The following is a 20287-nucleotide window of genomic DNA, read 5'->3' on the forward strand; positions in this document are numbered from 1 at the left end:
ATGTGAAAATGTAAACAATGTACTAGTCACAGAGAAATTACACAAAGAGGGTAAAACTAACTGCAGGAAAAAGTTGGACCATGTAGCGAGGCAGTGTTCTCAAACAAAGAACAGAACTGTAAATAAATTACAAAGCAGCGGCAAGGTAAAAGAATAGAAATAAGGGCCTGCAGAAAACAGCTTTTTCTTGTACAGAATTCATTATCCTGAAGGAAATTTAATAGAAGTACTTTACTTTAGACAGAAGAATATTTCATGTGAAAATGTCAGTGACAAAACAAACAGTGATTATTAAAATGGAAACAGTATGAATTAGTATGCCACTGTCAGCAATACTTTACTCTGTGAAGAATATTTTATTATTTGCACTAAGTACTAAGTTTTTCAAGTGCAACAGGATGGGGCAGCAGAATAAATTACTTGGACCCAATAATCCAGAACAGAGCCTGGGGTACAGCTAGTGCCATATTGGTACCAATCCCATGTAAAGACTGGAGGGCAGATATGCATCCAAGAAGACAGTTTTGTCTTTACTGTTTTAACCAGAGCCCCCAAACTACTCTTCGAGTACTGTCATATAGGTGGATCAATGGCATACATTAATGTCTTACACGGGCTTTGGGTATGACAGGCACAGGGTGGTACTCTGACTACGTTTCTCCCTGTGGGGGGTCAAAGGTGATTCTACCCAAGGGCGGCCAACAGGATCAAATGAACCACTTTGTGGAAGGCAACAGGAACACTTTCTGAGATCCAGAGTTGTCTCAGAACCAAAACCTCATATCCAGGGGAGCATGGGTCGCTAGAAGGCATCACTTGGAAAAGAAAGGGAAGAGGAGAAGAAACAGGGAGAGAGGAGAAGGAGATGAAAGAGGAAGAAGAGGAAAGAATATATATAAGATAGTAGTAATGAACAGCTAAGTGTATATACTGGAAAATTTAGTAAAATAAATGTAGCTAGTTATTTAGCACTTATGCTTTTATACTACCTCACGTTTATTTATTTTTTTAAGATTTTATTTATATATGCATGAGAGAAAACAGAGAGAGGCAGAGACAGAGGCAGAGGGAGAAGCAGGCTCCCTGTGGGGAGTCCTAGGTGGGACTCGATCTTGGACCTTGGGATCATGCCCTGGGCAGAAGGCAGATGCTCAACTGCTGAGCCACCCAGGCGTCCCCCTACCTCATGTTTATAAAACATCTTCAGATTATGTCTTGTAAAGTTATGACATGAAATACTTTATTTTACAAATGATGGATGTATACTGGTCATACTTCTGGTAGAAGGTGAAATTGAGACTTCACTGTCAGTCCCAGGAGAGTGAGACTCCAAAATTGGGCTTTTAGGAACTCCTGAGATCAGACCCCTTCACAGCCTTCAAAAATACTTGCTTTTTTAAAGAACCATATAACTGCCCATGAAACTCTACCAACGCACATCTAAAGAAAACTACCAGCTCTCTTATTATAGTTTGGATGAAAGTCACTAACTCATTTACACAATTATTGCAAACTTATAATAATGGGAAGTTTTTTTTTTTAAATAAGTAATTCAACTTTTTTTTAAAAGATTTTATTTATTTATTCATGAGAAACACAGAGAGAGAAGCAGAGACACAGGCACAGGGAGAAGCAGGCTCCCCACAGGGATCCCGGTGTGGGACTCAATCCCAGGACCCCAGGATCATGACCTGGGCCAAAGGTAGGTGCTCAACCACTGAGCCACCCAGGAGTCCCATAATTCAACTCTTGAAATAAAATTTATTGATATTGATGTGTGTGCTTATTGTTCAAGAAAGAAAAATCACTTCTTTTCCATCAAAAGGTAGCTCAAGGCTGAATAAGTAGTCAAGTCTTTGAAGTCAGTCTGTAGTTGGAAGGACCTTTCAGTAGCATTTCCTGGCAGGGATGCTAGGAATGCATTGCATGGTACTAGGATACAAAAAGGAACAGGGTAAAAGTCTAAAATCTGTATGTAAATAAACAGAGAAATACATAAATATGTTTCTGCAAATAAACAGTGATGAACCAATGGACTGAGGTTGTAACAGAGGATCAAGAAGGCAAGAAGGAGTGGCACCTGGGTGGCTCAGTGGTTGAGCATCTTCTGCCTTTGGCTCAGGTCGTGATCCCTGAGTCCCAGGATCAAGTCTCACATTGGGCTCCCTTTAGGGAGCTCCCTTTAGGGAGCTCTGTCTATGTCTCTGCTTGTCTCTCGGTGTCTCTCATGAATAAAGAAATAAAATCTAAAATAAAAAAAAAAGAAGGCAAGAACAAATGGCACCTGCTGCCTCAATGTGTAGAGCAAGCAACTTCTGATCTCAGGGTCATGTGTTCAAGCCCCATACTAGGCATAGAGTCTACTTTAAAAAAAGAAAAAAAAAAAAGAGAGAGAGAAAAGAGAGCATCATTTCTGCCTTAACAAGAAAGGGCACAACTGGAGATGCCAACCCAAAGAAACAGAGACTTCAATAGGTCCAAAGCACTAGTCTGGAGACTCCAGACAAACAAGACAAAGGAGCAAGGAGGACATGCTCAGTGAAGGGGCAGCTTGTGCAAAAGCAGAGAAGCACAAGAAAACATGTGATTCTTGAAAAGTGAGAATATAAGTTGATTGGCACTTGGCACATGGGAGGCTGCCAGGTGGAAAAAGATGATAATGGAGAGTCTAAGAAAGAAGCTCTTTTTTCTTTTTTTAAAGATTTTTCTTTTATTTATTTATTCATGATAGAGAGAGAGAGAGAGAGGCAGAGACACAGGCAGAGGGAGAAGCAGGCTCCATGCACCGGGAGCCCGACGTGGGATTCGATCCCGGGACTCCAGGATCGCGCCCTGGGCCAAAGGCAGGTGCTAAACCACTGAGCCACCCAGGGATCCCCAAGAAGCTCTTTTTATAAGTGCCCACCAATAGCGGCCCTTTTATTATTATTACCATTATTATTATTACTACTATCTTTTAAATATTTTTACTTAATTAAACAAATTTTTTTAAAGATTTATTTATTTATGATAGACAGAGAGAGAGAGAGAGAGAAGCAGAGACACAGGCGGAGGGAGAAGCAGGCTCCATGCTGGGAGCCCAATGCGGGACTCGATCCCGGGACTCCAGGATCACGCCCTGGGCCAAAGACAGGTGCCAAACTGCCGAGCCACCCAGGGATCCCCAAAAAGTTTTAAATGTATTTTTACTTTTTCATTTGAAGATCAATGGTCAATATTTATTTTTTTAAAGTTTTATTTATTTAAAAAATCTCTACACCCCATGTGGGGCTCAAACTCACAACCCTGTGATCAAGAGTAGCATACTCTTTCGACTAAGTCAGCTAGTTGCCCCAAGTTAGTATTTCTTTTTTTTTTTAATATTTTATTTATTTATTCATGAAAGACACACAGAGAGAGGCAGAGACACAGGCAGAGGGAGAAGCAGGCTCCCTGGAGGGAGCCTGACACAGGACTCAATCCCGGGACCCGAGGATCACACCCTGAGCCAAAGGCAGATGCTCAACCACTGAGTCACCCAGGCGTCCCCCCAGGTCAGCATTTAAAGAGAAAGAGCAACATAGGACACATCACCATCACCAATAAAGACTGCATCAAGAGGAGAATGACATGTTTCTGATCTCAAGGTTCTTCCGTGTGTGTGTGTGTGTGTGTGTGTGTGTGTGTGTATACATAGTATATATACACAACATCATAAAAATAGCACACGTATATATGTATATATAACATGATAGCTATATAAGGAGACCAAACACCTGGCAGTGAAATCATTCCACAGAGTATACACCCCTCAAGCAACATACCCCAGGGAAGTACAAGGCAAAGATGAGCACCAAAGTAGACACTGATGGAAAAGTGGGCCACACACAGAATCTGATGGACGTCAAGGGTTTCTAGACAAAGAAAATCAGCTGAGCAAAAGCTCTGAGGACAAACTGCCCCACAAGAAGCCCACAACCTACACCAGAAGTAACGAGATAATTTTGAGAGTGGAGAAAATGCAGTAGAGAGATGTTCTTAGATGCTATGACCTTGCGACAGTAAGAATTAAAGTCAAACAGGGGTGGGGAGCAAAAAACATTCAGGAAATGTGAACTGGAATAATCTGAGCACATTATTTATCACATCATGATCAAGGCCTTAGCATTGCAGATCTTGGAGATACAAAGAGACCTGTATGCCAAGAAACTTGACCTGTGTTTAAGGCACTCATAGTACAACAAAAACCACTGATCTTTTTACAGTTTCATAGTTTTGCCTTTCCCAGAATGTCATAGAGTTGGAATCATGAACTCTGAAGCTTTTTCAGGTCAACTTTTTGCACTTAGTAATACGTACTGCAGGTTCCCACCATGTTTTTCCATGGCCTGATAGCTCCTTTTTGATGCTGAGTAATACTCCATTGCCTGAATGGGCTACAGTCTATTTCTCCATTCATCTACTGAAAGACACCTTGGTTGCTTTCAAGTTTTGGCAATTACGAACAAAAGTGCCATACAGGGTTGTGTGCAGGTTTCTGTGTACACATAAGTTTTCAGCTCCTCTGGGTAAATACTAAGGAGCACAATTGCTAGATCATATGGCTAGACTATGTTTAGTTCTGTAAGAAATCATCAAACTGTCTTCCAAAGTAGCCACTTTGCACCATCTTGCATTCCCACCAGCAATGAACGAGGCAGTTCTTCTCGCTCCACCTCCTCCCCAGCATTTGGTGTTGTCAATGTTTTGGATTTCACCATCTCTAACAGTTGTGTGGTGGTATCTCATGACTGTTTTAACTTGCATAGGATGTGGAACATCCTTTCATATGCTTGTTTGCCATCTGTACTCTACCAGTTTTAACTGATGGAGATTCTTTGCAGTGTCACGTGAATACCTGGGCAGATACGAAAGATAAGCAGCTGTGTTTCCAGTCACAAAACTCTGTTCTCCCTACAACTTTGAGTTGAATGGGCTTTAAGCACAGGTAGATGTTCTGCCAGAGAAAGGTATCAATAAAGTCAGATACCACCTCAGAGGAGATGCCCCCACGTGCACGGAGTGTGGGAAGCACCGTGATTTGAAGAGGCTAAGATATGCTATTCTCTGGAAGGTCTGGACAAGGACCAAGCCAACAGCCCTAGTAAGTCACCAAATACTACCACAAATGTTATTAAGCTCTCTCTGAAATCTTGACCTTAGCAGAGCATACAGGTCTATGAAATCCAAAAGAATATTCATGATCACTGTGAAAAATCTAGGAGGAAGAAACCACATCTCTACTAGAATCTTATCAAAAGGCTGGAGAAACCAGTCCTCAGGTCTTCCTTCACTGTAGACTCCCTAGTGAGTCATTTTAGAAAGTGATTCCATAAGTCCTCCGCTGCAGGAAGGTACACACACTATTAACATCACTAGAGCAGCTGCCTCAAAATTAATTTAGTACACTGATTTCCGCATCACTTTGAAATGCAGAATTGGTCATGTCATGGCTGTCGTACTACATTTTATTGGAAAAAAAGTTTTACTCCTGGGAAGTGAAATTCAATCACTTGTGTACAAACCAAAATGTGACTTTTTCAAAATTGTTTGAAATGTCTCAGAAATGTTTCTTTGGGGGTGCCTGGGGTGGCTCAGTCAGTTGGGTTCTTGATTTTGGCTTGTGTCACGATCTCTAGGTCATGGTGGGATTAAGCCCCATGTCTGGGTCTGCATTCAGCACAGTCTCTGCAGGAGATTCTTTTTCTCTCTCTCTGTCCCTCCCCACCCCTGTTCACGCACATGCACTGTCTCTCTCTTTCTTGCTTAAAAAAAAAAGAAAAAAGAAAGATGTTTGCAAAAGGAGGACTGGACAATGGCAGAGCCACCTACTTCTAAAATACATCATTTTTATAAATTAAATACTATGACATATAGAAATAGTGGAGCAAACGATATTCAGATGAAATATATTGGACAACTACTATTTCATTGCAACTCATGGAAAATATACTCTTGTTAATAATACTGCTGTAAGTAGTATTTTAAGTAAATTTTAATTTACTTAAAATTTAAAAAATACTATTGCTGTATATTACATTTTCTCTTAAAATATTTTATTTATTTGAAGGGGGAGCAGAGTGAGAGGGAATACGAGCTGAGGGGCAGGTAGGGGCAGAGGGAGAGGGAGAAGCAGGCTCCTCCCTGAGTAGGGAACCTGACACAGAGCTTGATCCCAGACCCTGAGATCACAACCAGAGCCTAAGGCAGATGCTAAACCGACTGAGCCAGCCAGGTGCCCTTCTATATTACATTTTAAAGTCACCACTGTATATCAAAAGCCAGAAAGACAGTCACCATTATTCTAGTCATATGAAAGAGTTAACTGCCATTGGTAAATTGTGAAGTGGATTATCTGCAAGAAGGATGTGTGGGTGGCTCAGCGGTTAACCATCTGCCTTTGGCTCAGGGCGTGATCCTGGAGTCCTGGGATCGAGTCCCACATCGGGCTCCCTGCATAGAGCCTGCTATTCCCTCTGCCTATGACTCTGCCTCTCTTTCTCTCTCTCTGTCTCTCATGAATAAATAAATAAAATCTTAAGGAAAAAGTATCTGCAAGATTTTCTTTTAAGGGGATAGTGGAGAGTAGCAGGTATCAACTCCTTGTCTTTAAGTTGAAAGGCAAAGACAAGATCTTGGAAGAAACGCTAGGTGGCTCAGTCAACTGTGCTAATATTAGGAAAACTTTTCTCTAAAATCTGGTTCCTTGGGGCACCCTGGTGCCTCGGTTGGTGAAGTGTCTGCCCAGGTCATGATCCTGGCCCAGGTCATGATCCTGGGGTCCTGGGATATGGCCCCCTACTCAGCAGGGACCCTGCTTATCCTTCTGCTACTCCCCCTGCTTGTGTTCTCTCACTCTCTTTGTCAAATAAATACAATCTTTAAAAATTTTTTTAAAAATAAAATCTGGGGGATCCCTGGGTGGCTCAGTGGTTTGGCACCTGCCTTTGGCCCAGGGCGCGATCCTGGAGTCCAGGGATCGGGTCCCATGTCAGGCTCTCTGCATGGAGCCTGCTTCTCCCTCTGCCTGTGTCTCTGCCTCTCTCTCTGTTTCTCATGAATAAATAAATAAAATCTTAAAAAAAATAAAAATAAAAAATAAAATCTTGTTTCTGGACAGCAGCACAGTTTCCAATCCACATTAGTTACAAACATGGATGATGGCCTGGGAGTCAGAGACATTGGCATGTATGGGGCTCCCAGGACTATGAGGTCGTTGGGTGCTTCTTGGGTGACATGCCAGTTTGAGATCCAAAAGGAAGAGTTTCATTCATCTTGTAAACAGGTAAAAACACAGAGTAAAATAACTCAGTGATGTATAGATGATACCAAGATTAAAGGGATCAATCTATCCTTAGAGAAACATCCCCAAAGTGGTCTGTAAACATTACTGATTGTAAAGGGTAGAAGCTGGCAAGATTATAAAACTTCTCCAGTCCCACAGCAACTGCATAACTTTATCAGAGTGCGCATTATGCCAATAGAGAGATGACATTGCTTGTGATTAGTAAGCAACACTGGTGTCTGGAGGCCATCTGGCGCTTTATGGATAGGCACAACTGAACTAAGCCAGGTGGTTTATACTCCTTTGAACACAGAGGGAAATCAGTGACTGCTTGGTATAACACAAAGCATCTTCCTGCTCAGAAGGCCAACTCCATCTATCACTTCTCTTTTTCTTTACCACGGAGGCCATCCAATGGCTCACAAATGGATACCTCCATATAAGTAAAACACGTTGAAAGTCTAACGGGTTCTGGAAGGTGCAGAGTTCTTATACTCTGGTGTTGACAACTGAACTGTCTCTTTGGAAAGGACTGTCACAGTCGAGACATTCTAAGCAGGTGACAGCAGCATTGGCAATTCACGTCATTGTGTATGTATGCTGTCATTTTCATCCAGATAACAAGTCAGAATTCTCTAGGACTACTTAAACCCTTTGCTCAATAGGCCATCCTTGGTTGATCTTGTAATTACATTATTCCAGAAAGTGTATCTGTAAAGCTTTGGTTATTTCCACATTGAAAGAGATTCCCCACTGATCAGATTAAGTTAGAATGAACTCTGATGAGCACAACTGTTTCAGCATCCAAGGTAGGGTCACTGAAACATATTGATCAATTTAAGCAAAATCAGATTTTGATATGGTCTCTCTAACTCCCTCATTCTCTCAAGTACCTACAGTAAGCAGTTGATTCTCTCCGAATCCTGAATGAGCCTAAGTGCTTTGTTCATAGGAAATAAATGTATGTTTTCCAAGATGTTTCATTGTATATTTTTATGTCAGCCTAAACATCACAGTTCCCTGACAATGTGTTCTCTCCAAGAACACAATTCTTGATTGGATACTCAAGCTCCTCTTCATTTTGTGGTATGTTATTAATTGACTCAAGGATTTTGTATATCTGTTATGGGCTAATTTCTTTGCTAAGTGCTGGGAATGCAAAGTAGGACATGGTTTCTGTTCTAGACTACAGAAAGACTTGCAAAACAATAATTATAGTATTCTGTGCCATGGATGCTAATAAAGGAAATGTGAAGTGAGAACACAGAGGAGGGACTCCCAGCATGTCTTGGAAGAACCAGAAAGACACTGAGATTAAATGTCTCTTTTAATTGTCCCCTTTCCTCAGAAAATGTCTGGGGAAATGTGTTGACCTTTCTTTCTTAAATTAGGTAATTTTAAGACTGAAATCTTGCCATTTGCAACAACATGAATGAAGGTAGAGAGTATGATGCTAAGCAAAATACGTCAGTCAGAAAGACAAACACCATATGATTTCACTTTTATGTGGAATTTAAGAAACATGAACATAGAGGGGGAAAAAGAGGCACACTAAGGAACAGACTCTTAACTATAGAGAACGCAACGATGGCCACTAGAGGGGATGGGGGGGATAAGTGAAATAGGTGATGCAGATGAAGAGTACACTTATCATGATGAGCACTGAGTAACATAGAGAACTGTTGAATCACTCTATTAGATACCTAAAGTAATATTACACTATTTAAAAAAATTAAAACAAACTCTGAGTTTTATCTATGACCATACACCAACAAAACTGTGAACATTCCAAACTTCTATGAGGTACTGCACTAAGATCTTCAAGGTATCGTACAATCCATGAATTTCACGAGGATAAAGTCAATAATGCTGAGTGATATGAACTTCTACCATCCTTGGTTTCACTCTGATGGACTTCAATTGAAACACGTTATTTTCCTGGATCCGCACTTCTGATTGGGTCATCCTGGAAAAATATGCCCAATGATGAGACAATATTCTTACTAACACCATAACAAAATGCCCACTTGCATGGATTTGTATGTGTACTGAATATAGACTTCTTGTGTATCCTTTAAAAGCCAGACTACTGGCTAAATAGTATCCTACCTTTACTGGGGCATGTACATTCTAAGTAATATTGACCTTAAGGCCAAAATCAAGTCTAATGTTGTCTGAGAAAGTTTCAGCTAAGAAGACTGCATCACTGCTTGTCAGAGAAATGACAGTTCAGATCTCTTGGTCAGAGTCAAATTTTCTTTTGTTTTGAGGTTTCATAAATATTGTCACTAGGCACGTCATATCTAGCAGGGCCACGTGTGATATTCGGAAAACTAATAATGAAACAACTGATAAAACTGTTGATTTGTTTTCTCAATTCAATTTTCCAAATAAGAAAGTACAGTATTCACAAGAAGGTGCTTTCAGAAATTATAAATGATGATCAACTGTTTTCTACATAAATGAATCCAGTGGGTTAGGAGACCTCAGTAGTGCAAAAGTTTGTTGGCTTACATGGAAAGAGGGCCTATTTCTATTTTAATGACTTATTTTATTATAGAAAAATTAAGAAATGCTCTCCACTTAACAATCTAAAGAAACATCCTGCTTACTCATAAGATGTTCAACATGACTCTAAAGCAATCCCATATTCAATTCCTTTTAGAAGGAAAATAGCCTCCCAAAGCCTCAGTTCCTCATCAGTAGGGGACTATATAATTTACATACTATGCATAATTTATATACTAGTTGTTTATCCCTACAACTAGAGTGAAAGGGGTGGGCTAACCAGATGGGGCAGTGGACAAGGCGTGTCAACTGGGGTATCCTTCGTAAACATATGGTTACCCCACACATCAAAAGGAAGCTTGTTGGTTCGATCCAGCCACATTTGCCCAAAGGCTACATGGTAGCATCACCTTGGAGAACACACATACACACACTTACAACATATACAAATACAGATGCACACATGTGTACATGTATATACTTAAATGCCTAAGCCCTTCACTAGACCAATTAAATCTGATTTCTGAAAGTGTACTGAATCTTGGGCAACAATCATTTTTAAAAGCTCCCCCCCCCAAAATTAAAATAATAAAAAATAAAAGCTCCCCCATGGGGCATGCCTGAGGGGCTCAGTTGGTGAAGCATCTGCCTTTAGCTCAGGTCATGATCCCAGGGTCCTGGAATTGAACCCCATGTGGGGCTCTCTACTCCACAGGTTGTCTGCTTGTCCCTCTCCCTCTGCTGTTCCCCCTTTGCCTGTGCTCTCTAGCTCTCTTTCTCTGTCAAATAAATAAATAAAATCTTTAAAAAAAAAAAAAAAAACCTCCCCCAAATGATACAAATATGCAGCAGCATTGAGAACCTGTGAACTGGATGATCTCCAGCTCTTAAAGTCTGGGATCAGAACTCTGGAGAGCAAATTTACAGCACTTGCTGTTATCAAAGTTTTATAAGAACATGCTACTCTCATTTCTAGAACACAAAATGTTTAATAGCAGTAAGATAATAACCAACATTTACTGACAAAGGATTTACAGTTAACAAAACACTTTCTCAACAACATTTTTTTCTCTCATATTAACCCCACAAGAACGTCAGATTGGTTATTATTACAGACTTTCTGTGGGTGGGGAAATTCAGACATAAAAGATCAGATACGGGGATGCTTGGGTGGCTCAGAGGTTGAGCGTCTACCTTTGACTCAGGGCATGATCCCAGGATCCTGGGATTGAGTCCCGCATTGGGCTCTCTGAGTGGAGCCTGCTTCTCCCTCTGCCTATGTCTCTGCCTCTCTCTCTCTCTCTCTCTCATGAACAAATAAATAAATCTTAAAAAAAAAAAAAAGATCAGATATGTAGTGACAAGTTATATCATACAACAAGCCTGTGGAATAATCAATCCCAGGTCTTGATTCTAAGGGCAGAAGATGGGAGCCAGTATGAGGGATTCCTATTCCATAGGTCTGAATTCTACTTCTATCATTTGCTAGCTTGATGAGTTGGGACAAGTTATTTAACTCCTCTGTATGTTATCTCTGAAATTAGAATCCTACTGATCTGTTCTTTGAAGTATTGCTATAAGTACTGCATGATATTTTACACAGCAGGCCTCAGCCTTGTGACCAATAAATTGATGTTATTAGTAGAGCTACTCTATTTCTTCTCCTCCTCTCACTCTCTCCCCTCCTTTTACTACTATAATTACTACTACCACTAGAACTAATAATAATAATCCCTGCTATACGCAGAGTAAACGGCCCTTCAAATAAGCAAGCTTAATTACAATCTTTACCCTTTTCCCACATACTCTGCCAAAACACCAAAATGAAACATCTTCAAAGAAGACAGTCTAGGAAATCAGACACACCCCAGAAGCATAGCAATATTGAACTTGGGTCATCTTTGTCAGACACAGCAAACAACCCAGACCGCTGACAGGCACTAAGCTGGGTTTAGAAACCTCAGTGACCAGCAGCCTTGAAGACATGTTGCTCCAATCTGCCTTCCAGATAGAACTCAGAGACCTACCGCAAGGAGGGAACAGGGCTGGCCATATCCAAACACAGCACCTCCAGACTTGCTGCTGTGTGGAAAGTGAGGCCTCACTCTTCTTGAGGAAGCTGCCAGCCAAGGGTAGAGGACGGTCATTGGTAGGAGGGTATGGCCATCACTGCCCAGGAGCTGCCACTCTACAGGCAAGCTTCCCATCAGCCTGTCCTTTCTTGTGTGGCTCTCGCCACTCAATCCTTCCCTAATTTCCCCATCCTTTCACACGTATCCAATGACACTGTAGTCAGACAACTTCCCAGTAAAAAATAAGAGCCCAAAACACCCACATACATTCCAAACAACCGTGTCAAGGCTGGTGGGGTTGTGCCCTACAAGACTGAGAAACAACAGTGTGGAAGATAAATTCTGACAATTGTTTTGTTCCAAAATTCTATTATGATTTTCTAAGAGTTTATTATTTGGAAAGTTCTATGAAGTTATGAAATACACTTGACTTGTCTATCTGAGTGCCTACAACATGAAGCTGAAGGGGGAAAAAAAAGTGATTATGGATCATGTTCTAGTCATGTCATCTTTGTTTTGCAAATTAAATTTGTTACACCACATTAGCTCAAAGATATGAACATTTTAATAATTCCAGATCCATAAATTGCAAGAAAAATGAATTAGATTTTAAAATGTATTCAGTTCCATGGCACTGGGTTCCTTGAGGATATATTTTTCATCTAAGACAGAAAAGGTATTCTAAATGACTGCATTTCCATTTTCTCCACTTAATTTCATGCTCATTTTTGTAATTCATGTGTTTCAACATATTTAAGACATTGAAAATAATCAAAACCTTCATGACAGATGGTAAAGTATTAGTTTGATCTAGTAATCTAAATGTTTTTAATATTATCATGGTTAAGAATAATAACATTAGAATAGTTGCTACAAGACAGTATTCTCTGCTCTTTGTAGATATTAACTTGCTTGGCTTCAGAAACATTTAAAATATTTTTTAAAGTTTATTTATTTGAGCAATCTCTGCACCCAACACGGATGGGGCTCAAACTCACAACCCCACCATCAAGGCTTGCATACTCTATGAACTGAGTCACCCATGCACCCCCAGAAACACTTAAAATTTTTAGTATAATCACTGTCTTGTATATGTTAACAACCATTTCACAGACTATCTGATCTGGTAGGTTAAATATTTTTAATGTTACTATTTTGTGGTTTAGGATAATGATAATACAATACCTACACAGCTCTTTGAACAAAGAGTATTCTATGCTCCTTACACATATGAACTCATTTAGCCTCATACACATTCTATAATTTGGGTGTAATCATCATCTCTAATCCGTAGATTAGGAATCGAGGAACATAGAGGTCAAGTAACCTTTCCAAGGTCACACAGTTTTAAGTGGTAGAGCCTGGATTTGAACCAGGCAGTCTGCATGAACCAGAAAAATCAAACACTGACTTATTTTAAGCCATGTCAATTAAACTTCTAGTCTGTGTGTGTGTATAGGTAAATGTATCAATGCAGATGCAAACTGAATAATATTAAATCGAGTGAATTTGTCTTAAACAAATGTATCCATTTTAAATCTAAATTTAAAATCCAAACACATATGGTCCTTGTCAAAGTACTCACCCCGAGTGTCTGACGCATGTTCAGTGTGCCTTGGCAGTGTGGACTCTCTTATTCAGATTACAGAGGCACCCCTGGAATTGAGATAACAAATTAGCAAGCTATCCAAGGAAACTCGTCCCCGCACTCAGACCTATCTGGGGTTAGACCTGAACAAGGATTTTTCATGTGCAACAATCATTTTGTCAGACCTTTTGCAGTCAATTATCAGTAAGCATTCGTGGAGTACCTACTGCATGCCATTCCCTCTGCTAAATCCTGGGGTGTTTAAAAGGTCACTACCAATCCACTGATGTAGCAGGATTTCTTGGCCTTCACCATAGGTTTGACTATGAAACATTCCAATTAATGCTCTTTCTTTTTTTATATATATCAATCATATATTTTTATGAAAAATGTGTTTTCTCAAGAAGTGCGATGAGAAGTGTGACATTTTACAAAAATCTTTAATGTCTGGGGTAACAGAAGACAAGTAGATTTCACGTTTGCTTCTTCATTTAATCTCTTGTGACACTGCTTTCTTTGTCAATACACCACTCACACCCTGGGATTCCACTGGCCATATTCAGTGTAGAAGTCACGTTGCTTTTATGTGCAACTTGACTCCAGGGACTGGGTAGGAGCCTGGAATCTCCCTATGCCACCTTCCATTCAAAGTGTGAGCTCTTGTATCACAATGGCTGGGTGTCATCTCTCTCTTTCATTAGACTGTGGTCTACCTATCTCACTCATCCACAGGGACTATAAAAATGCGAACATATACAGCACTCAATCAATACTGCTGAATAAATATAGTCACAAAAATAAAGTCCTCGATTATGGAGACGATTCATAACCTCTAAGGCAACCATGTTGACCAAAACATTTCTTTGAAAATATAAGCTCTAGGGCAGCCCCGGCAGCACAGCCTGCAGCCGCCTGCAGTCCAGAGTGTGATCCTGGAGACCCTGGATCGAGTCCCACATCAGGTTCTGTATGATGTCTGCTTCTCCCTCTGCCTGTCTCTGCCTCTCTCTCTCTGTCTCTATGAATAAATAAATAAAAATCTTTAAAAAAATATAAGCTCTAATAGATGTGTTTTAAAAAACCTACTATATTAACATTATAGACATTTTTGTCTTCATGTATTTAAATTTCTAGCACTTGAGGCCCATGGTGTGAAAGAATTTATAAATTCATTAAGACCTAAGTTCAAACAGCTTGGTTATTAAACTTGGTGAGGAGATGTCATTTAGGTGGTAAACAAGCCTCATAGTTAATTAAACATCAATACCGAACATAATCTTTGCTCTGTTCTCCTTCACACGTGGGCAACATTGAGTGCTAAAATGGTATTCACCAGAGATGCTGGGAGGGGGGGCTCAGTTGGTTTTGGCTCAGGTCATGATCTCAGGGTCATGAAATAGAGCTTCCACATTCAGTTCCACATTCAGTGGAGTCTGCTTGAAATTCTTTCTCTTTCCTTTCCCCCCTCCTTCTGCTCCTCCCCCAACTCAGAGTTGCATGCACTCTCCCTCTCAAGTAAATAAATAAAATCTAAATAAATAAAATGATATACACCAGTCTGAGTTATGGACAACATGTCTAGAAGCCACATATGCAAAAAAGAGTCTTATGTATATTTACTAGTAGTAGCTCATTCACCATAAAATTAATGATTGTAAGTTATTTGGTTATCTCACATTCATGGCCTTTTATATAATTTTTTTATATAATGTTTTATATTAAAATTTGAGATATATATCTTCAGAAAGTAAATTACATACATTTACCTACATGGGTGTGTGATACATACATCACACATATTAATTTTCTAAGCATAGTCAATATTTTCTCAAAATCTGTATTTGTATTCTCTAAATTTTCTATAATGAGTATGTGCTTCCTTGAAAACAAGAATATTTTACTTATTTTTTAAAAGATATTTATTTATTTATTTGAGAAAGAGAGAGAGCGTGAGCACAAGCAGGGGAAGGGGCAGAGAGAGGGAGAGGGAGAAGCAGACTGCCTGCTGAGCTGGGATCCAGACGTGAGGCTCCTCACTGACCGTGGAGCCCAGTGAAGGTCTCAGTCCCAGGACCCTGAAATCTCAACCTGAGCCGAAATTAAGAGTCAGATGCTTAACCAACTGAGCCACCCAGGTACCCATCTTATGCTTATTTTTTATTATTTTTATTTTTTTATGCTTATTTTTTAAATTAAACTTTCTTCACTAAAAAAAAAGGGGGGGTGCAGGGGGCAGCCCGGGTGGCTCAGCAGTTTATTTTATTGTTTTTTTAAATATTTTATTTATTTATTGGCACAGAGAGAGGGGCAGAGACACAGACAGAGGGAGAAGCAGGCTCTATGCAGGGAGCCCGACGTGGGACTCGATCCTGGGTCTCCAGGATCACACCCCAGGCTGCAGGTGGCGCCAAACTGCTGCGCCACCAGGGCTGCCCTAGCTCAGCAGTTTAGCGCCGCCTTCAGCCCAGGGCCTGATCCTGGAGACCCCGGGGTCAAGTCCCATGTCAGGCTCCCTGCATGGAGCCTGCTTCTCCCTCTGCCTCTCTCTCTGTGTCTCTCATGAATAATTTAAAAAAAAAAAGTAAATACATAAACTGGATGTAATAAATAAATGGCTAGCTGGCACCTCAGTGAACACTTTAAATAACAATAAACATTAAAAACAGTGTAAGGGCACCTGAGTGGCTCAGTCATTAAGCATCTGCCTTCAGCTCAGGTGATGATCTCAGGGTCCTGGGAGTTCCACGCTGGGCTCCTTGCTTCTCCTTCTTCCTTTGCCCCTCCCCTCATTCATGTGCACTCTCACTTTGCCCTCTAAAAAATAAATAAAACAGTCTAAACAGGTAACTCTCTAACCATCTGACTTTTATTCAGGACAGAATCTAGTTCATCTACATCTGAAACCAGTAAATCCTCTGCAGAGTACAGGTGAGGAAAGCAGGAGAAATGAGGACAAAAAGAACCACCATGAATCTAACTTATCTGTTTTCCAGCATTTATGTATTTAATCTTATATCGAGATTTCAGGAACACCTGGATGGCTCAGTGGTTGAGCATCTGCCTTGGCCTCAGGGTGTGATCCCGGGGTCTGGGGATCGAGTCCCATATTGGGCTCCCTGCGAGGAACCTGCTTCTCCCTCTGCCTATGTCTCTGTCTCTCTCTCTCATGAATAAATAAATTAAATTTAAAAAACACAATTATTTCGAGATTTCAGTCATGACAATGGTAAGCAACAAAAGCAGCCCTTTTGACGCAGCAAACAGATGGTAAAAAATGATATGAACAGTTTCTTTTTTTTTTAAATTAATTTATTTATTTATGATAGTCATCAGAGAGCGAGAGAGAGAGAGAGAGAGAGAGAGAGAGGCAGAGACACAGGCAGAGGGAGAAGCAGGCTCCATGCACCGGGAGCCCGATGTGGGATTCGATCCCGGGTCTCCAGGATCGCGCCCTGGGCCAAAGGCAGGCGCTAAACCGCTGCGCCACCCAGGGATCCCATATGAACAGTTTCTGACTCCTCGTGGAGGTGATGAGGGGCACGGTACAATACAGGCAAGGGAGACTCAGTCATTTCCAGTGGCACTGAGGCCAGGTGCAATTGAGACCTCCTAGGAGCTGTGGCTTCTCCCTGGCATTTACAGGTGGTAAGTAATGTCCTCTATGGTAAGTAATGTCCTCTATGGTAAGTAATGTCCTCTTCAATCGGCCAGCAGGGGGCAGCCTGGAAATAGGTACAGAACACAAAACATATCTTGAAGATTCCAGGAAGCCTATTTTCCCACGCAGGTCGGATCCATCTGGCATCAATTTTTGTGGGATTACGCACATCACCTTGGAGGATACACAGCCACTCTTCTGAAAGTCATGCACTCACTGAGGGCAAAGATTTCTGAGAATCTGCTGTGCTTAATTGCTACTATCATTGTAATTGAGTTGCTTGAACAAAATCAAGAATCAGAAGTTTCCTCAACTTTTTGACAACAGCCAACAAATAACCATGGAGAAATAGAAACTATACGATAGCAGTAACAGTCTTTCAACAGAGTATATACTAAAACCAGCCTTTGCAGGGTCACTGGCTGGCACACAGCAACTGGAGCAAGTAACTCTTTGTCTCAGGGTTGTGACATTAAGCCTCTCGTTGGGTACAGAAATTACTTAAAAAATAAGATCTTAAAAAACAACAAGCCAGCCTTTATTTATAGGTCCCAGCTATGCTAGAAGTATTTCTTTCCTTTGCTTCCTATTGTCCAGATCATGTGGTAAGGGTGTTTTGGAATGTCTGTAAGGGCACTTTCTTTATATCCTTCTGAGTTTTTATTGTGGAGACTGAGATAAGGAATAACGATCAGGAAAGACTCTGGCACGTAGCCGGGCTCAAATAACTGTTACTTGGTTATTATTAACTATTACGTTTTTATACAGGACACTTAATCAAGTCTAAAGGCCACAATAGAAACTTGGGGAGTGCTGGTCCAACTCATGAGCTTCCAGGCTTTGGCGCTCACCCCTCATCAGGGAGCAATGGTCGGACCAAAGATAGAGCCACATACACACTGGACCAATTATATGTCTTCTCCACCAGAAAACCAGCTATTCTTTTGTGCCATTTGACCGAACTGAGGTTATGTAAACTTCTGAACTGACAGGCTCCTGTGTCTGGTCCCACACAGCTTGAGAAGCAGAGAAAGTCAGATCTCCTGAGAGAAAGGGAAATGAGCATGCCAGATGAGACTCCACATGAGCCTAGAAATCCAAAGCAGAAGCATCGTTTCTGAAGGCTTTCCAATTCCTAGTACCAATCCTCAAGGCTTCCATCTTTTCCTGGGTTCTATAATCTAACAATATTTTTTTTTCTCTCCACATATGGTGACTTCTGCTTTTTCTCTTAGCAACCAATGGAATCAAAGTAATCTCTACACCCAATGTGGGGCTTGAATTATAACCTCGAGATTAAGAGTTACATGCTTTACCAATTGAGCTAGCCAGATGCCCGTCTTTCAGCTTGTGTTTTATAAGTGAAGTCCAGTGGGACACTATACAGTCAATAAGCAGAATGGAAATATGATTCTCCTTATCAGCCTCTTCACATAGAGAATCTGCGATGCCTCATGAGTGCAGAATTACAGTAGCCTCACCAAACATGGGAGATCAGTGAGTTTTGAAGCAAGTACAAGCTAGGCATGTTGCATCTAGGACTGAGTCAGCATGGGTGCAGCCAGCCTCAAGAAGACACGTTATCCCATCCCAACCAGAACTTTCTTCACCAACAGAAAGAAGGAACCAGTGTCCTAGGAAGCACAAATGACCAATATCAAACTCTATTATGTTCATTTTTCCTCAAGTCACTTTCCTGCATTGGCCCACCACCAAAAGTGACGAAAGAGAAGGACAGCACAGGACAGAATCACTCAGCCCCTTTTTCTTTAAGCTCTTCCACATTCATCAGGTAGAGAGTGTTGGTGGAATGTGTGCAGATCAAGGCATGAAATAAAGAGAATTTGATTACTTTGCAGAACATCCTCACTGTTGTGGTAAACACAAAATGTATATGAAGGTAGGAGTTACAGATTATGAACTGTGCGATTCCACATCCTAGTTAAATAGTCTGATACTTGTCTCTAAAGTAGGCATAATGCAACGTCAGCAAAATGGTAAAATTCATGTCAATAATTTAGTTTTAGTTTCTCTTTCTTTAGAAAGACATGAAATTGCAAATAACAACTTCCATAACATGTTGAAAGAAATGGAAGTAAAAAAAAAGACTTTTATTTTTTATTTATTGTTCAAGATTTCATTCCTTTATTCATGAGAGACAGAGAGAGAGGCAGAGACACAGACAGAGGGAGAGGCTCCCTGTAGGAAGCCCGATGTGGGACTCGATCCTGGAACCAGGGAACCACGACCTGAGGCAAAGGCAAGACATTCAACCACTGAGCTACCCAGGGGCCCAAGAAAAGACTTTCAATGGCACCTTTCTCCCTCCTTTTGGAGCAAGGGTTCTTGCATTTCCCTTTTGCATTGGACCCTGAAAACTGTATCGGCTCTGTTCCTGGGACCTTGTGTCACACATAAAGATAGAACTTCTGGTCAAGTTACAGGCTCTGCATCCATCTCTGCTGGTCTGGTTTGGTTCCTGGCCTGGAGTTTACAGAGAGGTCATCTGGCATTGTGGCACATCAATTTTATTCCTAATGCTAGAGTCCACAATCCTGGCTTTCTGTGTTGATTTTCAAATTCCACAACTCCAGGTTCTGCATCCCAATCTTAGGCTGGTCCTGATTCTCCCACCCCTTCTAAGACTGCTCATCAGGCTGAGCAGAATCCTCGAGATCACCACGCTAAGCTTATTTTAGCTCAGACTCTGCATCCGGGCACCTCTCTCCCCCAAATCTTCATTATGGCTCTGGCGCCACACTGGCCAAATTGAGAACTTCTCCAAGAACAATGGTATTCAAGCCTGGCTACACTGGATTTACCTGTGAATTGTTTGCTTGTTTCTCCTTTCCAAATAATATTGATGTCTGGCTTCCATCCTAGACTAATCAAAAGCAGCGGGATTAAGAACCAAGACACTAGGGTATTACAGCCTCTTACAGCTGTCTTTGGAAAAATGAACACAGCCTTTATTTCTCTGCATGTGTCTATAAATGGCCCCTCTACCCCCAAACATACACGAGAAGCGGAGGAATTAACACGCTGATTTTCTATGTCAATGCCCCTCCTTCCATCTCCCACTCAACTGTGCTAGTGGGCAGGATGGGCTTTCTCCTTCTGTGCAGGCAGGGACTTACCCTAAGTTATAGCCCAAATTC

General features: G+C 41.0%; 1 long non-coding RNA gene across 12 annotated transcripts in view; it reads right to left on the minus strand.

Annotated features, from left to right (window-relative positions):
• The window catches only part of LOC140627662 (uncharacterized), a 527802-nt gene that overhangs the window by 496650 nt on the left and 10865 nt on the right, over window positions 1-20287 (minus strand). For 11 of the 12 annotated variants that reach the window (XR_012026304.1, XR_012026315.1, XR_012026308.1 and 8 more), the window contains one exon: window positions 13469-13539. This is a non-coding gene — a long non-coding RNA (uncharacterized lncRNA). Of the gene's footprint in view, window positions 1-13468; window positions 13540-16148; window positions 16286-20287 lie in introns of all 12 variants that reach the window. The other variant, XR_012026313.1, reaches the window with a different exon arrangement.

The sequence above is a fragment of the Canis lupus genome, chromosome X (assembly GCF_048164855.1).
Source record: "Canis lupus baileyi chromosome X, mCanLup2.hap1, whole genome shotgun sequence".
Taxonomy (NCBI): domain Eukaryota; kingdom Metazoa; phylum Chordata; class Mammalia; order Carnivora; family Canidae; genus Canis; species Canis lupus.